The 13,266-nt window shown below is 41.9% G+C and overlaps 1 non-coding gene across 1 annotated transcript; it reads right to left on the reverse strand.

Annotated features, from left to right (window-relative positions):
• Positions 1-8,453: 8,453 nt before the first annotated feature.
• On the reverse strand, positions 8,454-8,525 carry trnae-uuc (transfer RNA glutamic acid (anticodon UUC)). The gene has a single exon. It is a non-coding gene; the product is annotated as a tRNA-Glu (tRNA).
• Positions 8,526-13,266: the final 4,741 nt, after the last annotated feature.

A 13,266-nucleotide genomic window follows, 5' to 3' on the forward strand; every position in this document is an offset into this window, starting at 1 on the left:
GCTGCACAAGACTGTCAGAAAGTAAAGACAGTCACAGTTGCAAATGGACATCAAAAGATGAGATGAAAGGTGAATTAACATATGAACAGTAGAATTAAAGGTTAGACTGTGAAATTCAAAGGTAGTAGCAGCAACAGATTTGCATGCCTTTTTTAAACAAACAAAAAACGGATGTGGTATAGAAGACATAAAGTGGCCGTAAATCAAACTCTTTCAGCCCATCTGTGAAATCCAGATGAGGGATATTGCGTGTCTAACAATTGACAATCTGTTAATTGTAGACTGATGGATCGTGATCGTGTAGACTGATGGATCGCCTCATACAGATCAAATAGTCTTGATCATATGTCTTCAGACGTCTGAGTCTTGTGGGCCATGGTTCCCAGAGGAAGATGCTTCTATATGAGCAATAAACATAAAATGTTTCGTGTCTTTTAAGTTGTTGGGTCTTAAAGCCAAACCAAAAAGAATGAGCCCTCTAGTGTATCTCTCCGTTGCCTTGAACAGGCTGTGTGCTGCAAAATGTGCTGCAATTCGGACTCCGAATTTCTCGCGCTGGGCGGCGGATGTGACGTCACATGACGCTGCATGTGCGTTCTCCCCGTTCTCCCGTGCCGGCTTCACTGTTGGCTACAGTACCCCCGACTGCCGTCGTGGCGAAGGGTGGCGCTAGAGAGTCTCATTTCTTAAAAGGAGCCTCATGCTCCTTTAAAGCTTTTACTTCATAAACTGTCCTGCTGACTGTAGCTGAAGATAGATTTGCAGAGAGAGCTGGCCTCTGTATCCCATCTGACAGAAAGATTTAGCAATCTAGCGCAATGGCTAATGAGATGGGTCAAAGAAGTTGGCCGGGCTGAACTGTTCATCCTGGTAAATGCAGGATCATTTCAGCTTGTGCTGCAGTTTGGTGGCTACTAGAAAATGTGACCGTTTCTTTATAAAGAAGAGTTGTAAGGGACACAATGAAGATAGTTAAAGAACTTGGAAAGCATAGTAGGACATTCACAGTTATTTAGATGTTTAGCCTTAACAAAAACACACATTTATATTTTTATTCAATGTTGCACATACCAAAGTTATGGGATTAAACCAGAATATCTCAGTTATCCTTGCTGAATGTAGTCTTGACTCAATAGCTTACCATCAAGATTTATTCTGTGCAGGCTGTTTGTACCCAGGTTAACAACCAGGATTTCTTAATTCAACTGCTCTATCTGTTCAGTCTGCTGAGATTGGTTTTGCTGGATAGAAAAGAAAAGTGACAAGGAACCAACGATGAATGGATATGCAAAGTAAAAACAATTAAAGCTGCAAGCAGCGATGAACGGGCCCTCGCACTCACGGCCACCGCCCCCCATAAGCATATCAGAAATGACACCACCCACGACTTCCTATGTCAAACCATTCAAAAGTTATAGCAGAAAATAGGTACAACCAATCAGAAGAAGGGGCGGGGCTAATGTTCACCAATTATGGTCAAGGACTCAATACCCAGTCCCATGACACCACCCACGACTCTTTATGTCAAACCTTTCAAAAGTTATGGCAGAGAATAGTATTCTAGGGGGCGCTGTTGAGCCATTAGGCCACGCCCATTAATGCAAACCATGAAATATCAAATCTATCGCCAGGCCTGGCTTGCATGCAAAATTTGGTGACTTTTGGAGAACTATCAAATATGGACCAATCAGATGAAGGGGACGCGCCCTTTTTGGCATCTAGCGTCGCCACGGTAACACTTTTGAAAGAAAAAAGTAATGCGCGTAGTCGCAAGATGGAAACGCACATTTTGATGTATAACACACCTGGGTGCACGTTACGGTTCGGGCCGTATTAATTGCCGAAGGAATGGCATAAATTGCGCCAAAATTACACAATTAATTCAAAATGGCCGACTTCCTGTTCGGTTTCGGCCATGGCGCCAAGAGACTTTTCTTTAAGTTGTGACATGATACAGGTGTGTACCGATTTTCGTGCATGTACGTCAAACCGTATTGTGGGGCTTGAGGCACAAAGTTTTCCGGGGGGCGCTGTTGAGCCGTTAGGCCACGCCCATTAATGTAAACCATAAAATATCAAATGTATCACCAGGCCTGGCTTGCATGCAAAATTTGGTGACTTTTGGAGAACTGTCAAATATGGACCAATCAGATGAAGGGGGGCCGCGCCTTTTGGCGTCTAGCGTCGCCACGGTAACACTTTTGAAAGAGAAAAGTAATGCGCGTAGTCGCAGGATGGAGACGCACATTTTGATGTATAACACATCTGGGTTCACGATACGGTTTGGGCCGTATTAATTCTCGAAGGAATGGCATATATTGCTCCAAAATTACGCGATTAATTCAGAATGTTCAAAATGGCCGACTTCCTGTTGGGTTTCGGCCATGGCACCAAGAGACTTTTCTTTAAGTTGTGACATGATACAGGTGTGTAGCGATTTTCGTTCATGTACGTCAAACCGTATTGTGGGGCTTGAGGCGCAAAGTTTTTTCTGTCTGAACCAATCAGATGAAGGGTGGGCGCGCTTTTTGGCGTCTAGCGTCGCCACGGTAACGCTTTTGAAAGAGAAAAGTAATGCGTGTTGTCGCAGGATGGAGACGCACGTTTTGATGTATAACACACTTGGGGGCACGTTACGGTTCGGGCCGTATTAACTGCCGAAGGAATGGCATAAATTGCGCCAAAGTGACACAATTAATTCAAAATGGCTGACTTCCTGTTCGGTTTCGGCCATGTCGCCAAGAGACTTTTCTTTAAGTTGTGTACTGATACAGGTGTGTAGCGATTTTTGTGCATGTACGTCAAACCGTATTGTGGGGCTTGAGGCACAAAGTTTTCAAGGGGGCGCTGTTGAGCCATTTTGCCACGCCCATTAATGTAAACCATTAAATATCAAATTTTTCGCCAGGCCTGACTTGCATGCAAAATTTGGTGACTTTTTGGGCACGTTTAGCGGGGCAAAAAGGCCCTCCTTTCGTCAGAAGAAAAAAGAAAAAAAATTCCTACAGATACAATAGGGCCTTCGCACTGAAGGTGCTCGGGCCCTAATTATCCTGAACAAGAATGCAAATAAAACCAGGTGACAGGATCCAGATAAAAGACATAACATGAAACTACACACAGTGACACCTGTGAAACATGACATTGTGGGTTATCTATGTTTTTGTTGTTTACATGGTCTTCTATCCAGAAGTGTGGAACGTTATCCTGAGGAGATAAACGGTAAATGGGCAGCTTTTGTGTAGTGCTTGTCTGGTCTTGTCAGCCACTTGAAATGCTTTACATTACAAAGTGTACTTAGAATTTTTATTTGTGCTGGAAGCAGTCTTTTTGAAAACTAAATTAGGTTCAAATACTGCGTCTTCAGGGGTGAATTAAATCGTCTGTCTGGAAGCTTATCGTCAGAGCCGACTGTGAAACTTAATAGGTTGTTTATTGCCTGATCATGAAAATATCTGCAGTTTGTGGATTGGAAAGAAAAGGACTGCAGGATGGTTAAAGCGTGTTTGTGCTTAAAAAAACGATTTGTTTTGAAGTATGCTGTAAAAGTGTTTCAGACAGATGCTGATTGCTCCAGGAAATAAGTCAACACGTCAAGTTATTTAACAAACACCAATACAAAAGAAAAGATTAGTTCGAAATCACCAATTATGTTGTGCTCTTCAATGTCTTACTCTGATAAACACACATATAAAACGAAACTCCATAAAGAGAGGCCCCCAACAGGACTCAAAGCAGGAGCCTTCTTATGGCGCTTTTACACTAGTACCTACTCAGCCCGACTCGACTCTCCTCGGCTGAGTCGGCTGTATCTGACATCATCACACTACAGGCCACCGACTGGTCAGCGGGCAGGGCCGTCAGACGTCTGAGTCAGGAGGTGGAAATCAGCGAAAGAGCGACTCGCGGATTCTTGTTCATTTTATTCGACAGGCAATGGCAGCTCAAACGTCTGTTTCATGGTCCAACTCTGAGGTGCAGATGTTCATAAACCTGGTGGCTGAGGAGAGAATTAAAAAGGGATCTAGACGGGCGATAAGGAACGACCAGATCTACCATCTACTCACTGTATAGCTGCTCGCGGCTACCAACGGACTTTTCAGCAGCACCGAGACAAACAAACAAAAAAAAAGCGTTGCCGCTTGAAGCTTCTTTCAATCTCATTTTTTAACTTGGTATCAAACACAAGCCACAGATCCAGCAGCACATATATTATCTCCTCCAGGTTCTACATCTTTAGTGTTGTTGTCAGAATCAGAATCAGAATCATCTTTATTAGCCAGGTTCGAACATTGTCCAACAAGGAATTTGACTCCGGTAGTTTCGCTCTCTATGGTATAAGGTGAACAATAAACAAGTGAACAATAGACAAATAGACAATAGACAAATGTGAATTTCTATGTACAAAAATTATAAACATTTTAAGGTGCAGCAGTTTGAGGTAGTGAGAATAAGTATGACCTATTTACAATTTCTACAGACAAGAATTATGCAAAAATACAAGATAAAAAATTAAAAATTGTACAAAAGAAATTACAAAAAAAGTGAGAGGTGCAGCAGAGTGAGGCAGCATGAATATTAAAGAGGGGTGCTGGATGATTTATTTATATATTGATGATTTATTTTTTATATTGCACGTGATTGGTTACTCTGAGACTTTGTTATTTGTGAGAGTTCATCAGAGCAACCGCTTGCGGGACGAAACTGTCTCTGTGTCTGGAGGTTTTAGCGGTTTTAGAGGTTTTTTTAGAGGTTTTTGTCTTCTCCGTTTAGATCACACAATCAAATTCGTCACAGCAGCTTCACTCCAACCCTCCTACTTCTCATCTGGGTATCGAAAATAAGGAAGGGCGAGTCGAGTCGAGACGAGGCGTGGTAGGTACTAGTGTAAAAGAACCATTACTGTGTAATAACAGTGCTAACCACCACGCCACCTACTGCCCTCTGCATGAGCAGAGCTGGTCAGTTTAGTTCTGACACAGGTCAAGTGCACTGACATTCTGCTGTTAAGGTCATTTCAAACCAATAGTTTCTTCTTTCTTTCACATCTTTTTGCCCGAGAGGACATTTATCAAATGTTTTGAATTGTTCTAGCATTTCGCTACGGAGAGATGCAACCTAGTTTTCCAAAAGCTCCAAAAGATCTACTACAGCGCCATACACATTGTAGTAACAACAAAATACATACATAAATCTAGTGCTGAGGCTGAAGGTGGAGAAACATGTGATCCCAAACTTGAAAGGAGGGAATGTCGGTAGCTCTGAGAAATATTTCGACAAGATCTTTATTGCTATCTCAATAAAACATGAGCAATCGCAGCATCCACGAGAGACTTAGATCTGTTCATAAATCAATTCCATTACATTGGTCCTCAGGGTCCATATCACTCACCAACTTTTGTAGTCACAGTTCATTGCTAATAAAGTACTCCAGAGCAAAACTGCCGGCACAGCATGTCAGAACCCCTGACTCGTTTATTTTCTATTAAATCCGGGGGAGGGTTTATTGTTTCAGGATGTAAGCAAAAAAAAGAATGGGAACTTTTTGAAGTCTGATTGTTTTTTATATAAATGTGCCATAAAATGCACTCCAATCAGGATTGGGTGGCCTGTTTGTTGAAAGATATACACTGATGGTTAGTTTGGTAAGCAAGAGTAAAATATTGATTAGAAATAGTTTTTTGATACTTTGAAGGATGTCACAAAGAGAACAGGGTGAATTGAAATGCTCAAACACTTTACGTTACAACATTATGTTTTAACAACAACAGGCCTAGCTTGCGTGCAAAATTTGGTGACTTTTGGGGCACGTTTAGGGGGGCAAAAAGGCTCTCATTCCGTCGGAAAAATAAAAATAAAAACGAGAAAAATTCCTACAGATACAATAGGGCCTTCGCACTGTCAGTGCTCGGGCCCTAATAAAAAAAAACGAGAAAAAAAAATCCTACAGATACAATAGGGCCTTCGCACTGTAAATGCTCGGGCCCTAATTAATTATGACCAAACTATATCTATTTTGGATGATTAGCATGAGAATTTTCAAAATCACAGACAAAATATTGCCCTCAAAGTAAGACTTCACTTGTTTTATCCTGCAGATTCTTAAACAGCCTCTATCAGAGGACCAGTAAGATGAAAGAAATCAAGTGTCCTTGTGCCTTTTCAAGCGTTTAAAATTACCTAGTCAAAGCTGAATCTCTCAGTGTATATGGAGCCTTTGAAATTCTGCCCCTTATCTCCAATCTGATCTCATGAATGCACAGAAAGGACGCCCTGATGATGCCCTCTATGCATTATGTATGTGTTTGCGAGTCTGCACCAAAAACTGTCTTCTTATATGAGTGTGTTTATTATACATATTCAAACACATACAAAACAATGGTTTTCCAAGCTAAAGGCTCTATTACTTCTCTGTCAGGCATTTAACATATTCAAAGACATTTTTCTTCCAGACTTTCATGGATCTTATATTTTTGTTTTTTACAATTCAACAGCATGCTGAACAACTTAACTTATTGAACACTTCCAGAGGTCCTAGCACTTCTCAACTTGTAGCATGATGATGCCGAGTCTGGAGCACAGTTTTAAATGCAATGGGACCCGCTTTTCAGCTGATTATTGCTTGTTATCCTTCATGGGGGTAAGTGACTCACCAGCTGAACAGGTTAACACTGACAGAAAAAGGTCATTCAATAGGGCACCCCCCAACTCCCAATAATGGGAGTTGTGGGGTGCCTTGTTATCCCCCAGTTATGCCCCAGTCGTTGAAAAGTAACTGAGACTGAGCTACTAGGCTTCAGGGTGGACTAAGGCCAAAATAACAAACAAAAGGGTCCAGTCTTGGGAGTAGGTAACTGACCTGACAAACAAAAGAAACAAATGACACAAGGCTTACCTCCCTAACTAAAATAAACAGGGGAAAATAAGGTTAACAAAACTGGCAGCCCACCCTTACTACTCACAAGTGACTAATTTCGACATGTACACAAAGTTTTAAGCAAAAGGTGTGGCCGGTTGGGAGAGGGAGGGAGAGGGAGAGGGAGAGGGAGAGGGAGAGGAGGATGAGAGTCTGCAGCCCGCTTGCAGCCATCTTGGCTCCTTATATATCCGGTGATGTCGGTTTCAGCCAATCACCACCCCAGGCATGGAACCTTCCCACCAATGACCGTACGTCATTAGCCCCTTTCACACAGAGATTCCGCAATATTGGTGTAAAGAAGTCCTGCCAATACGCCGCCTTTGTTGGTTCACACAGAACCATACAACGCCGGCATAACGCCGCTCCCGTCTGTAAATTCACACAGCATGCCGGCGTTCCGCAATCAGAGGCGTGACGACAGCGTCAGCGCTGGCCCCGGCTGGCCCCGGCATGCCGGCTGTGTCATTCACACAGACCCCGTTTCGTCTCTGTGACGGCTCTGTGACTACCTCCGCTGCCGGCTTATTGGTGGGGCCACTTGGCCCCCCCATTCCGCCTCCGTGACTTTCACACAGAACAGCGAGGCGGCTTAAAGGCGCAACGTTCCCGCATCGAACTGGCTGTGTGAAAGGGGCTTGTGTCACACACCTATCTGCATATTAAATTAACACAAGAAAAGCACAGAGCACACACACACACACACACACACACACACACACACACACACACACACACACACACACACACACACACACACACACACACACACACACACACAAGACAGACTACAAAATATGACCACAGTCATAACAATCCTTGTTTCCATTTATTTCAATTTCATTTATATCGCGTCTATTATAACAAAAGTTGTTTCCAAGCACTTTCCAGAGACAAAGAACATGTCCCCCTAACAATTATTACAAAAACAATGGCAGGTAAAAACTCCCCTAGTGGGATAAAAATCTTAAACCAAACAGTGGCCCATTTAGGAGGGAAGAAACCTTGAGCAGGACCTGGATCATAAGGGGGGACTTTCTGCTGTAGGCCGCTGGGCCGAGCAGGAAAAGGGAGATCAGACAGAGAGAATGAAAAACATAAAGAGAACAGACACAAATGCAATGGGTAGCTGGTGTACTACAGGGATGTCTATATAAACAGATTTAGACAGCAGACACTGAGGTGGTCATAGGGCGGGATGGCCAGGTCAGGATGTCAGTAGCAATTATGGTGATGAGATAACTGAGGGTTGTATTTCATTTTCATTTTTACTTACTTGGCGCTATAATGTTTTTGTATTTAATCAAATCAAGTGGTTGGTGTTCATAAAATAAAATACTTATGTTTTAAAATGTAGTCATTAAATGTGCATGGTTAAGGTTCAGAAAACATGAATATGCATTGAAATCAGTGTTGTGTTCGTCAATGATGACGATGACGAAATTATTTAGTTGACGCACCTTTTGTTTCATGATGATAACGATACGGTGACGAGCTTAACGTACTCCCACAATGGGGAAATTCTTTAAAATATGAGTTCCCATACCGGGAGTCGAACCCGGGCCGCCTGGGTGAAAACCAGGAATCCTAACCGCTAGACCATATGGGACCTGTGTTGATGACTAATACATGACGATTTTTCGTTTACGAGACGAGACTAGACGAAAATGTTAGTGGGTCGGACATTCAAAATGCATGACATTTCTGTCTGCCTTTGACATGTCTGTCAAAAATTTTAAAATATCAGCGCTGCAACCTCTCCTTGTTTAGTCACGCCCACCTGGCATCAGGCCAGCAGCACCTGAACGCAACACGGCTGCATCACAGTCACAGTCCGGTAGTATGAAGGACGCTGGCGGCAGCAGCAAGGGGCTTGGTGGTCGGACACGACAAGATGATATATGGACATATTTTCAATATAATCATATATATCATACATATCTTACAAGTGTAATAATACCAGCTCAAGAAACCTCATATGTCCTGACGTGACATCTCCGGGGGGTACCTGGGGCATTTAAAACGAACTCTGGAAGTTCCTCAATAAAAATATGAATGTCAATATGAAAAGAGTTGGGAGTGAGAATGAATATGCAGTTTTCCATCAACAAGAGTCCAAGATAGTTTTACAAGGCTTTAAATGTGCCTTTGAACAAAATCTGCGATTTTTGTTTATTAAACAGCCAATGGGAAAGTTATAGTAGAAAATTAACTTTTTAATTTTATTACCGTCAAAATATGAGCATTGTCTCATGATGAAAATTTCTTGTTAGTTTCAAACAACTTCTCTTCTAAGTGGGTTGAAGAATCCAAGGAGCTGTTTGAAGTGTGCACAGCTATGATACGCTGTATCAAGCACAAACGCTCTCAGAGGGATATTGATCACATCAAAGATTGTATGAAGGTGCTTAATAAGTGCGGTGAGCACATTCCCAGGTTTGGGTCGCATTACCTGGATGAGCTTCCGCCAGAGGGGTTTGGCAGCATGGCACCTCGCTGCTCAGCAGACTGGAACAGCTGAGCCAGGACGTTTTGAGTCTGATAAAGGCTGTGGAAGCCAAGGGATGTGTGAACGAGAACTCGGGGGTGGTTACGGTGGCCAGACCTGTTGAAAAGAATCGGAGCTGCTACAAATCTGTTCAAATGGGGCTGAGGCCTAATAGGACTAATCCACTATATTTGTAGATAAGGGATTAGGAAAAGTTTAGGTTTCATATTTGGCTTGTTTTGTGTTTTTATTTGGCAACTTAGGTTGCTTAAATTAATTTCCCCATTGGTTACTGTTTAATACTGTATTGATAAGCATGGTTTTTGTTGTAATTTTTAAGTAAATATTCTGTTTCCCCCTTTTGTGTCAAAATGATCAGCCAGTTAGAGTGGGTCAGTTTGTGTTTCAGTTTCCCATGGTTGGTTTTGTTAAAGTTTGATTTTGTAGACCTTTTTTGTGACTCCTAGAGTTCCTTTATGTATCTTTTTTCTTTTAATTTTTTGCAAAAAGAATCTTTTTTCTAAATCCTCTGTGCTGCTCTGATTTTTCAGCTCGGTCCCTCACAGTCATATAATGCGCGAGAACTGCATTTTGAACAGAGTGAAGCAGATAAATCGCACCGTTTCATGGTGGATAAACTCTTGTAAACCTGTGATGTATTGTGTGTACAGGAGACTTTTCTATCAAAGCAGGATTTGAAAAATCTGAACTCCCTACATAAAGACTTCTATGGGGCAGGTGAAGCTACCACTGATTGGATCACTACAATTGTTCACGTCAGAATACTTGGTGGTGTTGCTGTGTTGTGGCATAAAAAGTATGATCAGATAGTCAGTGGTCAGACTGGATGTTGACTGGACAATAGGGATTGAGTTCAGATTTGAGCGGTGATAAAAATGTAAATTTAGGATAATGCTTCTACCAGCTTTTTTAGTGTGGGGGATATGAATGCAGGTGTTTCTCATTGTAGCTCTTTATTTGCTAAGCATTTAATACAGTTTTGCTCTGATAATGGGTTGATGCTCTCTAGTAAAGTACTTTTGCCTGATAAAAGTTAGACTTACTGTACATCAGTGAGGTGTGGCCCACTAGTTCATGTTCAGATCACTGCATCTGCACACCTGATGCACATCACTCCATAGAGGCTATGAAGATTGATTATGAATTTGCTACTTCTGATCCTCTACTTTTTCATTATTCATAGATCTGGGGGAAATAATTGGGGCCTCATTTATAAAAGAGTGCGTAGGATTCATACTAAAAGTGTACATGCGCTCAAAAGCCGAAAATGGTGTGCGCATAAAAAAATCTGATTTATAAAACCGTGTGCACGCACATCTGCACGCAATGGTCGCTTTATAAATCACAGTCCACCTGGAAGGTTGTGCACGTGAATTCGTCTAATCCCTCCCTCTACACGCCCACATTCTACCATGAATGGTCAATGCAAACTACTTGATGACTGTATTTGCATATAAATGAGCCTGCTGAGCATGCGCAGTGCTTGCCTGCAGTCTGTTTCTGCTGTGCGCCAGGATGAATGAGTCATGTGTCGAGCCACCGTGCCACTAAATTTCACGGAGACCGAGATCGAGGTGCTTGTGAGGTGGAGGCCAGGAAAATGACATTATTTGGTGGTGACAGTAGTGGCATCACTAACAAAAAGAAACCGAGTGAGTGGCAGCACGTCGTTGCTGCGCTTAAACGACGTGAGTGCAACGGACAGATCTGTGGCAGAAATAAAAAAGAAGTGTTGCGATTTGAAGGTGGAGGCCAGGAGGAGAGTGGCCCGGCACTTATTTGTTATGTCCTCAGTCACTACAGTTGGAAGCGGTGGGTGACGAGGAGGTTCCCGGCACTGCGTTTCCTGGCACCGCGGCTGCAGCACCAGAGCGTCCCAAGCGCACGGCGCACCTGGAAGTAGCATGTCCTGACTGATGCTGTGCTACAAACACAGAGGGACACGATCAGCGCTATTATATTATAAGTCTGATATGTGATGACATTAAAAGTATGACATGAATCTTATCTTCAAAATGTTCGTGTGCTAGGATCAAAGTTTGCGTAGAGATACGCACATTTTTTTTTTTAAATCCCAACCTTTGCGTAGAAGGTGGCGTGCGCATCTTTCAAGCCCTGTTTTGTGCGCACGCAAGCTTTATAAATGAGGCCCCTGGTCTTTACTCTATGAGTAATGATATGGATGTAGGGAAAATAAATTGGTCTGACCTAACAGAAGCCAATCTTGATCTGGTGTTGAGTCATGGTATTGAAATTAGGGATGTTAATAATTAATAGATTTTCGATTAATTGTCGTTATAAAATTACCCGATTAAAATTAACGATTACAATTAATCTATTTATTTTTTTTTTTTCGTTTAATTTCACCAGCTGGTATTACGCCCGGACCACATTTAATGCGACACACCGCACCGCGGCGCGCACATGAAGAAAGAGATGGCGGGTATGTTTGGTTTTAGTAACATCATGCTCAGGCAATGAGTCTGCAATGGCCCAGACGGGAGACACATGTAGCTCAGTGCTTAACTTTTATTTTTAATCCACTCTATATTCTTCTGGTTATTCTCCGATATGCTCCCCTAAAGCCTGAATTATGGTTCAGCCTTAAATCGACGCAGAGCCGCCACCGTAGCCTACGGCGTAGGCTCTGCGTCGTTGTAACGCGGAACCATAAATCAGCCTTCACCCGGTACATACATAGGTTTCTCTAAACATCCGTCCCCGCTACAGTTTTAACTAAAAGAAAATGTGTTCCAATACAGCAGGTCTCATCATTTTATTTTGAACACTGCCAAAACTCTAACTTAAAACGTAACTAGAACTTAAAATTTGCTTGACACAAATGACACTATTATGGCTGCTGCTACTACTAATAGCCTTGAAGTGCACTTTATATTATATTCCTTGTGGTACAAAAATGTCTTTTTGTTACTTTTGTATCAAATAAATATTTGATTAAGGAATACATTAAAATGTCCTTTGTATTTTATATAAGCAAAAAAAATTATGTTTGTATCTCAGATGGGGGAAAAACGCCGCTTATCAACTAATCGATGATCGATCGATAAGGTTATCAACTGTCAATTAATGAAATAATCGATAATTTGCATCCCTAATTGAAATGTAGTCATTGTGTGACAACATTGTGGAGTGCCTCATTATCTCCAGTGAGCCACTGAGACCAAGATGTACAAAGCCAACCCAGGCTGGCATGAGTATGTTGCGGTACTTCATTCTGAGGCTAGAAGGGCTTTCAAAGGGGAGGCTGAATCAGGTAGACAGACAGACATAAATATGGTTTCCTGTTTGAATATACGAAACAGGCAAACAGAAATTTTAAATATACTCTTTAAGTTTCATTAAGAGGAATGAAAATATAATGAGGTCTACAAAGAAGTTACAAAATAATTAGTGCTGTCAGGTGATTAAAAAAAATATATAATTAATTACATGATTTATAATTAATTAATCAATCTAATTAATCACATTTTAATCTCATATCTGCTAAAGGTCCCCAAATAAAGAATTAGAATTCTAGGACATTACAAAATTGCAGTGCATGACTAATCAATTGAATACACTAAGAAGAGAAGATTTAAAATTCACATTTTTATTGGGGAAGTGTGTTTCATAAATGATATTCAAAAGAAAAAATATATTCCTGTTCAGATGGTCATGCATCTGTGCACGTTGGCTGTGGGAGTGGTTTTAATACTGTAACGTCTCAACAAACTCACCGAGACGTTCCCAGTTTAAGGCTGGATTATGGTTCTGCGTTAAATCCACGCCGAGCGTGCGCCGCAATGAGCACCCCACGGTGCACGCCACGCCGTGCCTGACG

The sequence above is a fragment of the Cololabis saira genome, chromosome 16 (genome assembly GCF_033807715.1).
Source record: "Cololabis saira isolate AMF1-May2022 chromosome 16, fColSai1.1, whole genome shotgun sequence".
Classification (NCBI taxonomy): domain Eukaryota; kingdom Metazoa; phylum Chordata; class Actinopteri; order Beloniformes; family Belonidae; genus Cololabis; species Cololabis saira.